This window comes from Vidua chalybeata, chromosome 23, assembly GCF_026979565.1.
Source record: "Vidua chalybeata isolate OUT-0048 chromosome 23, bVidCha1 merged haplotype, whole genome shotgun sequence".
In the NCBI taxonomy this organism is placed as follows: Eukaryota; Metazoa; Chordata; class Aves; order Passeriformes; family Viduidae; genus Vidua; species Vidua chalybeata.
Genome location: NC_071552.1, coordinates 5,692,277 through 5,706,142, shown reverse-complemented (window position 1 = coordinate 5,706,142; position 13,866 = coordinate 5,692,277). Strand labels below are relative to the sequence as shown.

Sequence of the window (13,866 nt, the reverse complement as noted above, 5' to 3'; positions counted from 1 at the left end):
ACGGACCCCGCGTGCACGTGCATCCCCTCCGCCCCTCCCGCGCCCCTTAAAGGGCCCGCAGCGCCCCGCTCGCCGCACGCTCGGGCCGCGCTCACCGCTGCCCGCTCCCTCCCCTCCTTGGGCGGTGGGTCCGCCTGCGGGGCAGCCGTGCTCCCCCCCCCCCGGCCGGCGTTGGTTCGCTCCGCGGGGCGGGGCGGGGCGGCGGCGCCTCCCCCGACACGGGGCGCCGGTGGGAGCGGGGCGGGGAGCGCGGCGCGGGGGGAGATAAGCGGCGCCGAGCGGCCGGGCGGCGCTGGATGGAGGCTCCCGCCCGCCGGGACGCCCGCCCCAGCCTGGAATGTCCTGGCGAGCCGCCGCCGAGCGGCACCGGCACCAGGACCGGGACCAGGGAGGGGGCGCGGCGGAGAGGTAACGCGCGCGCTTCCCGCCGCCGGCGCGCGCTGAGGGGGGCGCGGGCGGGCGCGCGCCGGGAGGGGCGAGCGCGGCTCCTCCGTGAGGGGCGGGCGCGGCCCGGGGCGGCCGCAGGTGGTGGCCGCTGTCACCCCGCAGGGCTCGTCCGCGCCGTCCGGCTCCGCTCGGTGCCCTCGGTGCGCGGGGCTGAGCCGGTGCACGGCGCTCCGGCCAGCGGGACGAGCCCTCCGAGCTGCCCGGCTCTGATTTATGGTCTCATTTCGCAGGGAACGCGCCTCCACTCCACTCTATTTGTCATTTAAACGCTGCTCTGCTTGAAGGAGGTGCCGTAGGGGATGGGTTTGGGGTCGCGTCCAGCCTCTTAACCGCCTTAAAATGGTTAATCTCAATGTTTTTAACCTGTAAGGTCACTTTTCTGTGCAATTAGAGCGGTGGAAAGTCAGTCCCTAAGGCAGGGGGTGGTGTGTGATGCCTGAGGTCTCTGGCTGTAAAGCATCCTGACATCTTATCTCTGTTATTATTATTTTTATTGCATTAAGCTGCCTACCTTCTTAAAGCCACGCAATTCTTGAATTTTAAATTACTTTCCCTTGCCTTATCTGTCTCTTTGCCAAAAACAAATATAAATTATATAGTTCCTGTCTTCTAATGGAAGAATTTTCCAGTCGTCTGTCCCATGCTTCCAATAATGATGCTTTTTAAACCAAAAGGGATGTGTTTTTCAGCCGTGACATGCTGTCGGGCAGAAAACAGGCAATGTTTATTTTGCTCCCGCCTCGTAACTGTGTAAAGGGTTGGTGAAAGGCTAAATGTGATGGCTTTATGTAGCTTTTTCTTTTTAATTATTATTTTACTGCTTTCCCCAACTGCCTTGCTGCCCCTGGGAAGGAGTAGTCGCGCCGAGCCTGTGGCTGTAAAGCTGTCAGCTCTGAAGGGCTGTTTACTCAGTGAGTTGTATCTTTCACACATGCACCAGAAATACAATTTACCAACCCAAACACCAGCCACGATCACCGAGGTTAGGGGCAGCGTGGAAGCTTTGGTTCTCTGGGGTTTTATCCTTCGTGGCCCGGCGTTTTCCTTGAACAAAGCAGGTAATCCTGGGGTGCTGGCGCTCCCAGCCGAGCTGTGTGCAGCCCGTTTGCTTTTCTCATCTCCCACAACCAGGGTGTTTTGACAGTTGCGATTTATGGGATGTACAGCCTGCCCGTAGCTGCTTTAAGGAGAAAAAGTGCTTTTGTGGTAGCGGTTGCTGCGGGCGACGGCCAGCTCCTTCTATATTCCAAAAATTCACAGTGAATGTTTCCCGGCACTATTTCTTAATGGTTTTCTGTTGAACTTGATAGTATTTGCCTTAATTACTGCCAGCATGCTTTTGTTCCACCAAATTAAAATAGGTGTCGAGAGCATGAGTCAAACACATTGAAACCAAGCCCTGCTTTTTCAAAGCAGCTGCAAGCCTATCTTGTGGGGAGGACTTGGTAATGGAGTGATTAAAAAGAAATAAATATTTTTGACCTGTATTCCCCTTTCCATAAGAAGAGGGAAGCCTCTGACTGGCTTGGTCTGCATCCCAGAAAATCCTCAGGCTTGTGGGGAGACGCATGACTGTTGCTCAAAGCTGTTGAAAGCTAGACTCAGGTAGAAGGCGGGATCCACTGAGTTACCTATCATGTTAAAAGGTTTTTTTTTTTTTCCTCCTCAAGGGGTAGGAAGTGAGATGGGAACCTGCGGTGTGGAGGGATTAGTAACTCACCCGAGGATGAGCGGGATGTGGCTTTGTCGCCTGGATTAATGTGATTTACACCCTTAAGCTGCTCTGAGTGCTCCTAAACGGCCGTGTACCCGTGTGTGCAAGGTGAAGTGTGGGCGGGCAAGCTCGGGTACACCACGGGAAGTAGCTTGAGGGGTTGGTTTTTGCCATCCTTCATGCAATCTTGGGGATTTTTCATCCTTTTTCTCTTCTTCTTTGCCCCCAAACCCTGGGAGAGTGGCAGTGGGGTTTGGGCTGGCCCCCCACTGTGTGCACCCTCTGTTGGATCACTGGGCTGCTCTGGTGCTAAAATTTTTGGGTTTTACCCCAAAACTGAGGAGGAGGTGGAAAAAAGCCTTGCAAGGAGAGGCCTGACTGTGCAGGGCACGTCCCACCAGTGCTTTCATTATCTCAAGGTGTGGTGTAAGCCCATAAACGAGGCTCCTGCTTACTTTGGCTTGCTGGTGTGCCAGAGGAATAAGGCAGCTGTGCTCTGACTTCAGGTGATGTCACTTGAGGACTTTAACTGTCAGAGCTTAAAAATACCCTGGCTTGTTTAAAGACTGCTTCTGCAGATGTGGAAATGGGGAAGCAAAGCAATGGATTGTGAGTGCACAGCCACGTCAGGGTCCAGCATCTCATAAATCCCCCTCTGCCTGTCCCACAGCCGATCTGCTCTGCCTGATGAGGCCTCAGGTGTACCACAACCAGGGCATTAATCGGTGGGTGCTCAAGATGAGGCACTACCATGAACTGCAAGACCAACAAAGTCTAGTGCCAAAAAACCTAATGGGGTAACCTGTGATGATTAAATTATTTTGGGAATAAAGCTGTTTTCTGATGCAGTGGAACAGCCAGCAGCACCTTCTCCTGTAAGGTTGGTGGTGTTGGTGTGACTGGGTGTGTACAGGGCCAGCTGCTGTGATTTCAGGTTGCTTGCAGGGCTGGGTGTGAGGAGCTGTGGGTCAGGGGCTGGTCTCTGAGTGTTTGTATGTGCACACAGAATGAGCTGTATTGAGAAGGTTCCCTGCAGGTCATGTGAACTGTTTCTAGTGTGTATAAAAAGGCACTGAGCTTCACCTGGATTTCCCATATCACCCACCAAACCCACTCTTCACACCTTCTCCAAGAGCTCCTTTACCTCCTCTGTTTCTCCAGGCCTTTGAGCCTGTGGTGGAAAACCTCCTGCTCTGCATCTTCCTTGTTCCCATGTCCACAAATGTGACTCTTGAGGGGTTTCATTGCAGTGCTGTGGTCTTGGCACGTAATCCTATACAAAATGACATGGGAATGTGGTGAACCTGTTGGTGAGATTCCACGAGGCTTCAAAACCTTTGGTTTAGTACCAGAAGCCCTGAGACTGAGCAGGTTTTCACCCACAAACCTGCTGGGATTTGTTATCTCAGTGTTTTTTATAGAATCGCTTTAATTGGTGAATCATGTTTTGTTAGGCAGCATCTCATTTGTATAAATTAATTGATACTGTAAACTTGCCCTTTGTATGTAGCGTCAGGTTTTTATCTCCTGCCTTGCTTATGAGTTGCTGACTAGTGAGTGGCTCCCTTGAGCTGAGTCCTGCCCCTGCCAGTGGTCTGCTGTCAGTTCTCTGGTTTTTGGTGTTTCAGTGGGCTGGGGAGCTTCAGAGCCAGTTGCTATCTGCAGTTGGGGTGAGACTGAGCTAAAAACCTTGTTTCAAGTGGAACTGGTCAAATTTCCTCCTTAAATGGGAATTTGCAGCTTGCCTTGCAATCCTAACTCTTAAAGCTGGTACTTGGGCACCAAACTGTGTTCTCTGTCTCCGATTTTTGCTATTTTGAAGCATTTTGTTCATTTGGACCTCTTTTGTAGTTTGGGCTGGTACTTGGACTGTTCTCCAGGTGTTTTCCCTTTCCTACTCACTTTCTGCTTTCCAGGAGGCCTCCCTGAGCAAACCCTGCTATTGTGTGTTCCCTTTTCATTTGCTCTGGGATGGTGTTTGTCTTTGGCAAAGTCAGCAAAAACCCCTTTGCTATGTTACTTTGGCTGGTTGGAGGTCTCCAACTATGCTGGCCCAAGAATTTCTAGACTAGATAGTTTCCTCTGTGTGTGTGTATATGTTCACTTTTTTCAGTTGAGTGTTCTTTTCAGTAATTTCCTTGGTACAACTCAGTACAACTTCCAGGGCTGAGTGTGTCAGAGTTTTCCACTTGCGTTCCCTAGCTCACTTCTCCTTTTCTGGTGGGGGATGATGGTTCTCCAGTGACAGCTACCACTTTAGGGGAAATGCTTGTTCAGCCCAGTAAGGGATTGAGCCTTGTACATCCAGAACACCTGCCAATTCCATTAAGCCCATACTCATTCTTTCTGTGTGAGAAATATCTGCTGTCTTTCAACAGGAGGGAAAACAATCATGTAAGGTGGGTTGTTTTCCCATTTTCCATACCTACGAGATGTCTTGGAGCTCTTCTAGCCAGGTGGGACTCTATTTTTTTTCTTTTTCCCCCCTTTTTTCCCCCCTTCCCAGCTCCTTGGGCGCAGTTTCACGTTACAGCTCCATCTGAGGACTCGCTGCTGCAGGAGGTGGCAGGTACATTCCTGCCTCTTCCCTGCTGCGGGAATCCAGCACTGGAGCAGCCGCAGGGGAGTGACTCCAGCTAACCCTTCAAAAAAAAAAAAGTACCCAAGCCACAAACTTTCCTGGATCTTGCCCCGCAGTTAGAGTTGCTAAATCTTCCACTTGGATGACTAGGGAGGCCCTGGGGGGCTGAAGGGGCTGGTGGGGGGGATGGCCCCTTTTGGCAGCACGGGCTTCTAAATTGGCTTTGCTGTCTCCTGATCCTGTGTGCTCACTCTGCTGCTGAGCCAAGGGTGGATGCCTTGCAGAGAGGGAGGGGTTCTGGCCAGCTCCCTCCATCTCCTGCCTCTGGAAGTGCCCAGTTGAACCAGTCCAGCTCCCAGGAACAGCATGGGAAAAGGATAAAATAATTCCCTAAAGCTCAGAGTGAGCAAGACCAGCTTGGCTGGGATATTGCCATCAGCTTGGCAGCAGGAGGGAGCTGGGGCAGGGGAGCTGAGTATACCAGGGAAGGAGAAGGAGACCATCCCTTTGGCAGTGGCTGAGCTGAGGTGAAGCCACACCCTCGGCCTCACCTGTCTGTCTGATCACGTCTTTGATTTATACCCCGGGTTCGGCTGTTTAGCTTTCCCTGCAGACTTCAACCATTGAATCTGATAATGAACCAAGTGGTTGAATCTTATTTGTTTAATTCAAAGAGAAGTTTAATGCTTCCTTCCTCACAGTGTATGGAGGCTCTGCCTCACAGCCTGTGGTTTTCTTTGCAATGAACCTATAAAATGCCAAGACAAGGACTAAAAGGCTTAAGCTGTAGGCAGCTTGTCATTGAAACAGTCTTGGCAAAGAGGCTGAGCACCACAAATTTATATTTTTGGAGGGGTTTGAGAGTGTTTTGTCTCTGCAAAGGTGTATAAGGGTTGTGCTGCCTGTCAAGTATTCCCTGCCAGCTCACCTTCTGTGTGCTGGTGAGCCCTGGACATCGTGGGCTGCCAGCTCCAGCCAGAGGGGAGCTGTGGGGAGCTTCTCGGCCTCCCTTAATCTTAGATGAAGAACAGACAGATCCTGAATGTCTCTGTAATCGCTCTGTGGCATCTGCTGAAGTTTTGAAGTACAGACATGCTGGCAATGTCCCACCTCCTGGAATTGCTGTTATATTCTGTGTAGACACCTTCTGTCCAAGTGCAGCCTGCTCTAGCTGGAGATGCTCCTGCAGGGGGATGGGATGGCACTGTTTCCCAGTCCCCAGTGAGTTAAACCATTTCTCTGGGTAAAAGGCCTCACTATAAAGAATCTTGCAAGAAATTAATCTTTTTTTCCATGCCAGTTTGGATGATAAGGACCCAGGTGACTGTTCTTCTCCTTGGGAACAGAAACAAGGGAACGGGACAGTTCCTGTGGCCCCTTCTGAAACAAACTGATTGTTTGGAGTCGAAATGCCCTGCTTGCTTCCAGATCAATCCACTTGAAGTTACTGTAGACAGGTGGTATGTTTTCAGCCTTTAATTTCTTTTCTCTTTTTTTTTTTCTTGCTTGTTGTTAGTTGAGAGCCGATAGATCGGCCCAAATAAGGCCATGAGAAAGGCTGGCCATTTCCAGGAGGATCCACAGACAGTCAGTGCATGACTTGTTGCCTTTATCTCTGAGATCAGGAGATTCCTTTGCAGTGATGGATTAATCCACCCTTGAGTGAATAATATAACTGAGAACAAGTAGGAGCCAGCGCTCCAAACAGATGATTTGTTCAGTATGTGTGTGCCTCCCCTCCCCCTCTGAAAAGCATCTTTCTTCACCGTTTCATTCAGCCTGTTGAAACCTCACAGCAACCTGTGTCTGCGCCAGCCCCCGGCCCGGCGAGGGCGAGGATGGGGCTGTGCCAAAGGCCTCTGCTCCCAGGTGCAGGTGAAGATAAAGCAGGATGGAGAGAAGGTGCCTGTGGCTGCTGGGGCTGTGATGTCACCTGTCTGCTCTGGCCATGACATCACCTGTCTGCACATTCTCCTGGCTGTAGGTGAGAGCGTTGGTGCTGGCACCTGCCCAGGGTGAGCTTGCACAGCTCCAGTCCCTCGCTGGCAATGACTGCACCCCAACGTGAGGCAGCGGGCTCTGCATCCAGGAGAAGTTGTGTAAAGGAGCTGGAATATTGGGGTTGGGGGAGTGAACTCACTGGGCACAAGGGGATGGCAGTGGGTGGCTTTGAACAGAAATATGATATTTAGGAAGATGGTTCTTCAGTTGTGCCAGGGCAGATCCGTAACTCATCAGCCGAGCCACGGCTCCTGGAGATGCTTGGGGGTGTCCTGGAGCTGGACACCAAAGGCTTCAGTGATGTGTGGGCAGTCCTTGTTAGCACACCTCCAGTAGGATCCAGGGCTGGAAGGGAGTTGTGCAGCTACAGCAGTGGAATTCACATAGTGAGATCTGTTATCATCCCTGTGGATACACTGGAATAATTCTTTGGCTGCTCATATGCTGGTTCTTGTTGCTTTAACATCTCGGAATGCATCAAGGTCTGCTCCTGTTGATAGGCTTAAAGAAGATGTGAGATGCCCGGGGCTCCTCCTGCTCAGGGACCCCCCCAGGCAGTCACAGTCTTAGTGAGAAAAGCTTCAATAGCTTGAGGTCAAGTTGGTGGAAGTCCCCAGCTTTGGCTTTCCTCGTGTCATGAGTGCCAGTAGCCTTGCCTTGATCCCATGCTCTTGGGATGTGGGATTGGAAGCATTGGTGGCAGCTTTCAGCTGCGTTTTGGAGAGTTTCTGTGCTCTGTGGGGTCAAGATAACATACTTAAAATGGCATTTTCCCTTTGGAGAACGGGCTTTGCTGCTGTTGGCTGTACATAATTTCTGGGAGCTGAGGAGTTTTGCTGTGTAATGTTCCAACTCCATGTAGATTAAATGTATTGCGGAGTCAAAATAAACAATAGCATGTGGTTTTCCTTTGTTCCCCCCCCCCTTCCCCACAATAAGAGTTCACAAAAGTTCTTGAATTAGGGCTCTGCATGCCATATGCTCAAGCGTAGGCTCAAATTTTCATAAAGCTTGCTGAGGGCTGTTACTGCTGGGGAGCACTTTCACCTTTGGGATAGCCTTGGAAATCTGTTTCTCGGGAGCTTTTTCCGAAGGTGTGTTTCAGTGTAGCACTCAGATACTTGTTGCCTTAAATGCTTTGCAGTGACAGTGTATTGCAGCTTGATGGAGATTTGAGACTCCTCTAATAAAATGCAAGAGAAGAAGGAAAACCCTGAGGGTTTTTTGGAACAGAAGATGTTTTCTGTTCCTGCCACTAATCTCTGTTGCAGAATGAAATAGGAATGTATACTTTAAATCTCTGTCAGGGTGTAGAAGGAAGCTGGCAACGGATGTAATCAAAAATGTTATTATCAAAACTCTCTAAGTATGTTGAAATTTCAAACTTAATAATATAATTTTAAATTCAGCTATTCAGACTGAGGCATGGTTCTGGGGTGCAGACTGCACTTCCAAATTGTGCATTGAGATGGACCAGAGAGGAGCTTGGAGCAGACTGTAGGTGGTGGGTACTGCAGTGGTATGGCTGGAGTCTTCAGCCCTGTGATTTCCAGTTGCTGGGGTGGCAGCATTAAACTGAGGAGTGGTTTTCTAGATTATGGACTTAGTGGCTGAGCACTTAAAGGGTCCAGTTTCCAAGTTAGCGTTTTTCCTAATTAGTGTGTTTGTCATGGCTTTTACGTAACGAGCACGTGTAGAAAGTGTACGTGTTCAGAGTTTGTCTGAAACAGCTCTGGGCACAGTGAACACAAGGAAGCACACCAGAACTAATGTGCAGCAGCAAAGACTTTACCCAGTGCGAGAGGAGACGGAAAGTTTCCAGCCTTAGACTTGGAATAAGGGAACTGCAAGTAACCTTCACCCTTCTGACCCTTCAGCCTCGAGTGGAGAGGCTGCAGGTTGAGGATGCAGAAGAAGCTCAAGTCCTTCTCTGAGCCAAAGGTGTGAAGCTGTTTATTTTCACTGGGACAATGTATATATTGCAGGAGGCAGATGCTTGCCTGCTTAACCCAAGCACTCTCTGCTTATCTGGGCTCTGGCGAGTGTACAAGTGTTGTCCCTTCTAATCCCCCAACATTAAACAGTCCAGGCACCTTTCCCTGGCTGAGCCGGGGACTGCTTTAAAAAACACACAGAGAGAAGCCAACAAAAAAGAAACATTTGCTTTCTTTGCCAAGTTTAAATGAAGACTAATGCCGTGGTGCTGCTTAATCTTGTTTTTCTTGCTATCTGATGGATGCTAACGTGGGATGGAATCAATCCCGGCAGCCGGTTATCTTTGCAGGGCCCCCATGTTGCTGAGCTCGGCATTAAAGTCTCGTGGGGGAGCTGATTTGCTATGAAGAGTCTGGAACTTTCTTCCTATGTGCCGAAGCTGTGGCTGTGGCATCCATCTTCCTTTGGGAAGGTGTCTCCAGGAATTGCCAGTCTGCTGTTGGATGTCCAAACAGAAATCCTGTTCGGCAAAGCGGGATATGTCTGAGCGAGTGAGAACAGGGCACAGTCAGGTGAACCTGGCGGAAATTTCTCCCTAGACCCTGTGATGAAACTTAACTCCTTTCCTATCAGTTGCTCATGTTTGAACTGGTTCTCCTGGGAACAGCTGCCATGGCCCCGATTTGCAGGAGGTGGTTTGGGTTCTGATTCACGACCTGCCTCCATGAGGGTGCTGCCCTGAGTGCCCCCAGCCCTGGGCAGGGGTCCCTGCTGCTGGCAGGGCTGAGCTGGCAGCTTGGGCTTGGCTGCAGAGAGTGAAACAGGAGGGCTGGAGGAGCTGAGGAGCCAAACCCTCAGGCCAGAGCTTCATGATGACTGCTGCCTCCCTCCCCTGGATCAGCGCTCTCCTTTGGCTCTTCTGGCATGAGGAAGGAGGCGGGAAGCTACACCGGTGCTGGGTTGTGCAACACCACTGAGCAAAGCCAACCCAAAGCCTCCCTCTCTTTCCCCAATGTTCCACTACTCCTTTCCTTGCCTGGGAGCCAGGTTGGTTTGTTGTAGCAAACCTGGCCTGACCAACACAATTTTTTCATTTCTTTTTCTGCCAAGCTGCTGCTTTTATCTGGGCCTGAGGCAAAGGGGCTCCTTTTGCTAAGCAATATTGTCAGTTGTGTCAGGATTCCTTCCCTCGAGGTGAAGAAGTGCAGAAACGTGTGTTTGCCAGAGAGCTCGGACTTCAATTTTGAAACCAGGTTTGGTCTTTGAGCATGGGGGAAGGGAGGGGAGGAGAGCAGTAAAACTGAATTACTGTAAGGCTGGAGGATGGATTGTGTGAAGGCTTGTTTTAATCGGGGGAGGAAAGGCCGGGGTCTTTCCTGCTCTCTCCCTCAGCTGTCCCTGGTTAGCTGGTTTGCTTTTTAATAAGCATTGTTCTGCCTGGAGCCTGGGTCCAGCAGCAAGGAGTGTTGGCATTGCCTGTGACAGCGTGTGGACAGCTGTAACAAGAGGGGAAGCAGTGACTTGGAGTGCAGGGCAGCACTTTTGTTTAGAAAGCAGAGCCCAGATGGGTCTGTTGCTCCAGTCTGAGCACAGTTCCAGCACGGTGAATTCTAAGGTGCCTAACGACTGTGCTGTAACACAGGCTTGGCTCTCCGGTTCCAGTGCACCTCCCATATCCTGCAGCCATGAGTTCACAGGCTCCTAATTGCCTATGATGTAAGACAGCAGTAGATGAGGTTGCTATAAATTCTGGCTGCAGGTGTGGATTTAATGGCTGTGCTTCCCTTTAAGGGCTCACGGATAGCATGGATCCCTGCAAGTTACAACAGACCGAGTTGGACTCAGGCTAGCACAGCTAAAAGAACCCATTTGTCTGCGTTTTTTTAGAGCTGTTGCTTGCTGGAGGCTACCAAAGGACGAGGTGTCAGTGCTCATGTGGAATTGCCTGGAGAATGAGCTTGCTGTCCTCTAACAGAGCTCAGCCATGGTTCCAGTTCTTTCTATCAATGTTCTCTTAGGGCTAAACCACCCAGGTGAGAGACTGCCACTGGAAGAGGACCTTTAGGTAGCCTGTGTGGACACAAGCGCCTTTGTCTGAGAGTCTGACAGCTTTTTCTGATGACCAAACAAGACTGTGGTTCTAGTCCTTTTTATTTTTTATTCATGCTGGATTTTGGTTTTAGAAACCATAGACAAATTATAATCATGGGTGATGGTACTTGACATGCCCAGTGCAAACTTTTTGGAGGGAAAAAACCACCCCCTGAGACGGTTACTCCAGCTTGCTGTGGTGTGTGTACCTGTAGCTCGGTTAATTAGGATGGTGAGTTCCCTAGCTCCCTTGAGAAAAGGGGCATGGTTCACTTGGAGTTTGGTTTTGTATATTTTTCTTCATTTTTGCACAGATTCTTGCAGTCCAGGGTTTATTCAACATACCAGGGTGGTGCTTCATGAGTTGAACTGAGGCCTCGCACTGTTCAAGTGCTAAGTTGGATGGTTCTTGGATGTCCATTCCCAGCCCCTCCTTTGGGCTGGTGCTCCAGGACTGCATGGGGAGCTGAAACTGCTCCCTCTTCCAGGTGAAAACTGAACCACATTTTTTCTCTGGCTGAGTTTTCAGCTGGATCTGCCAGCAGATGTGACTCACTTGCTGGCCGCAGGATCCGTGGTGCAGATAGGAGAATGCAAGCCAGGTCCTGAAGGAAGGTGTTGCTGCCCTCCTCGGCAGCAGCCCATCTTTAAACTGGCTGAAAAACTGGTTGCGAAATCTCATTCTTGCTAAAAACCAGAGCTGAAGAAGTAAAGCAGGCGCCTCTCTCCGAGGCTGAGGCCAGCCCTGAGGAAGGAGGGGAGGAGGTGTTGGCCCAAGGACCCTTGGAGACATGACTGAAGGCAGCAGAGCTGTCACAGGTGTCCCCTCAGTGGTATGGCACAGGTGTCGAGCTAAATGTGGGGAAGAAACTGGAGATATGAGGCAAAGTAGTGCCAAAGCAGGAGAGATCAGGACAGGAGAGGTCTGGGGGAGCCTCGAAGAGCAAAGGGTGAGAATTTTGTATGTATTTGGCCTACTGTGATGGAACTGTTAAACTAATGATACCCTTAGCTCCCTTGGGGGCTGAAAGCCCTGATTTAGGCATTTAAGCATAATTGCAGCCCAGCAGAGCTATGTATCAGGCTAATGCTCTGTTCTCTCACTTCCCCGAGGCCAGAGGAGGCAGGAGCCATTCCCACTTCATTAGTGTGGCAGCAGGGGGACTGTCTCAGCTCCTTTGCTGAAGTTAATAATAAAATTAAACTAATTGTTATGCCGGTTCATGGAGAAGAAAGTGTGGCTTCTGGGATGATTTATTTATTTTTCTCCTGATGCCTGTCTTGCTGTGACCGGTGTTGGAATGGCAGGATGGGAACCCCAGCTTTCCCCCCTCAGAGCACAGATGTGTCTCTGGAGCAGAGTCGTGACTTGGGAGTGTTTTCATCTGTGTGTGCCGAGGCACAGTACACAAACTGTTAAATTTCCTTCCCCCAGCTCCCAAATCCATTCCTCCAGTCCATGCCAAAGCATGCGTTCTTCTATCAAGACCATATGTACACCAGGACCGAGGTTCTAAAGTCAAGGTGTTTTTGAAATATTGGACTGCAAATTAAGTATCTGAGTAATCTTAACTGTCTTCTAAAAAAAATTTCTCTATCAGCCTCACATATAACTCAAAAGATTAATGGAAGGCTAAACTTTGATGCAAGTCCAACAGCTGATACCAACCATGAGACTTTCCAGGCCTGAAATCAAAATAGAAGTATCCAGTAAAAAATATGTCCTTCTCCATCTTTGAGGCTCACAGCCTCTTGGCCATGGTTTGGCTATTTTTTACTGCTATTTTTTCCTCTGTTGCTTAACCTTTTCTTGTGTCACCTTTGTCCTGTGCCACTGGACCTTACCTAGAGCAATTTCAGTAAATTAATGACAATATTTAGGGTGTTCTATAACTTTGTAGGAAACACATCTGCCTGATTATTGAGAAAGACCATCAGGATGTGGGATCTCCTGTCCGGTCTGGGGCTCAGTCACTGTCTTGTTTGCTGAGCACTGTTTGTTTTTCTTGCCATCTGCCACCCGAGCAAACACTTGCTCTGTATTCTGACAAAAATATCAACTTTCAGGTCTTTAAGGTCCCTTCCAATTCAAGGTGTTCTATGAACAGTGATATGCCATTAGAAATTTCTGCACAATTGATAAGGGACTTTTGCCCCAGAATTGTTCTTTGGTTTCATCACTGATTCATGGGTGTTAAATGGTGTAAATCAAGAAAAAAGCTCCATGCAAGGCTGCTTATAAAAATACATGTTACCTAAAAAGAGGTAAAAATACCAATTGACTCCTTAGGTGCGAATTGGCAAAGGTAGCACTGATGGCCGTGGGTGCCAGGCATGGGTATGGGCAGAAATGTGGAGGCATTTCTGAAATCCAAGCTGAGGATTGCAAAGTTTGAGCAACTGTAATTTCTCTCCTTTATTCAGGAGATCCTTATCCTCTGATAAGGATCTGGAGGGTGCACTTTCATTTGTTTAAAATGCAATAAATAAATATGAACAGAACATCAAAGAATGCTTTTTCTTGTAATTTTTGACTGCCTCTCCCCTCAGTGTTTCTGCAGATCCCTTGGCGTCTGTTTCATTGTGTTCTGACCCGTTTGTGTCTCTCACGCTTGGTTTATAGGGTTACTGTCAGCAAACTGATTTTTCCAGGGTTTTCCCTTTCACGTGTTTTTTGGGTGTTAAGAAAATCCCAGGCGTATGGGACTGTTTGGCAGAGTTCTGTGTGTTTCCTAAAAGCACATGCAAAATCCCTTTAAAGAATGTAATTTTATTGCTTACGCTCAAAATCCTCTCTTTGGTGATGCCATAATTCCAACACAAATGCTTAATTACGGTATTTTTTTACAAAATCCCCAACCCTTCTGTAGCTGCCTGGCTCCTTATCTCCAGCACTCGGCTTCCTGTGATTTAGTAGCGCACAAACTGCAGCTCCAGTGCTCGAGGTGGAGAAGGGTAAAACGGGAGCACTTGAATGTTTTCTGCCCAAGCTGTGATTACAGCCCGGCGTTTCCCGGCGCTCGAGCCTTCTCTTCGGAGTGTAATTAGGAACACATTGATTCTTATTGCAGCTGGCAGCTGCTCGCTATTGCCTTTT

At 49.4% G+C, this 13,866-nt stretch overlaps 1 protein-coding gene across 4 annotated transcripts in view; it reads left to right on the top strand.

Annotated features, from left to right (window-relative positions):
• Nucleotides 1-225: 225 nt before the first annotated feature.
• The window catches only part of CDON (cell adhesion associated, oncogene regulated), a 56,433-nt gene continuing 42,792 nt past the window's right edge, over nt 226-13,866 (top strand). For 3 of the 4 annotated variants that reach the window (XM_053963282.1, XM_053963284.1, XM_053963285.1), the window contains exon 1: nt 226-408. The gene's annotated coding sequence lies outside the window, so the exon portion shown is untranslated. Of the gene's footprint in view, nt 409-609; nt 735-13,866 lie in introns of those variants that run through there. The other variant, XM_053963283.1, reaches the window with a different exon arrangement.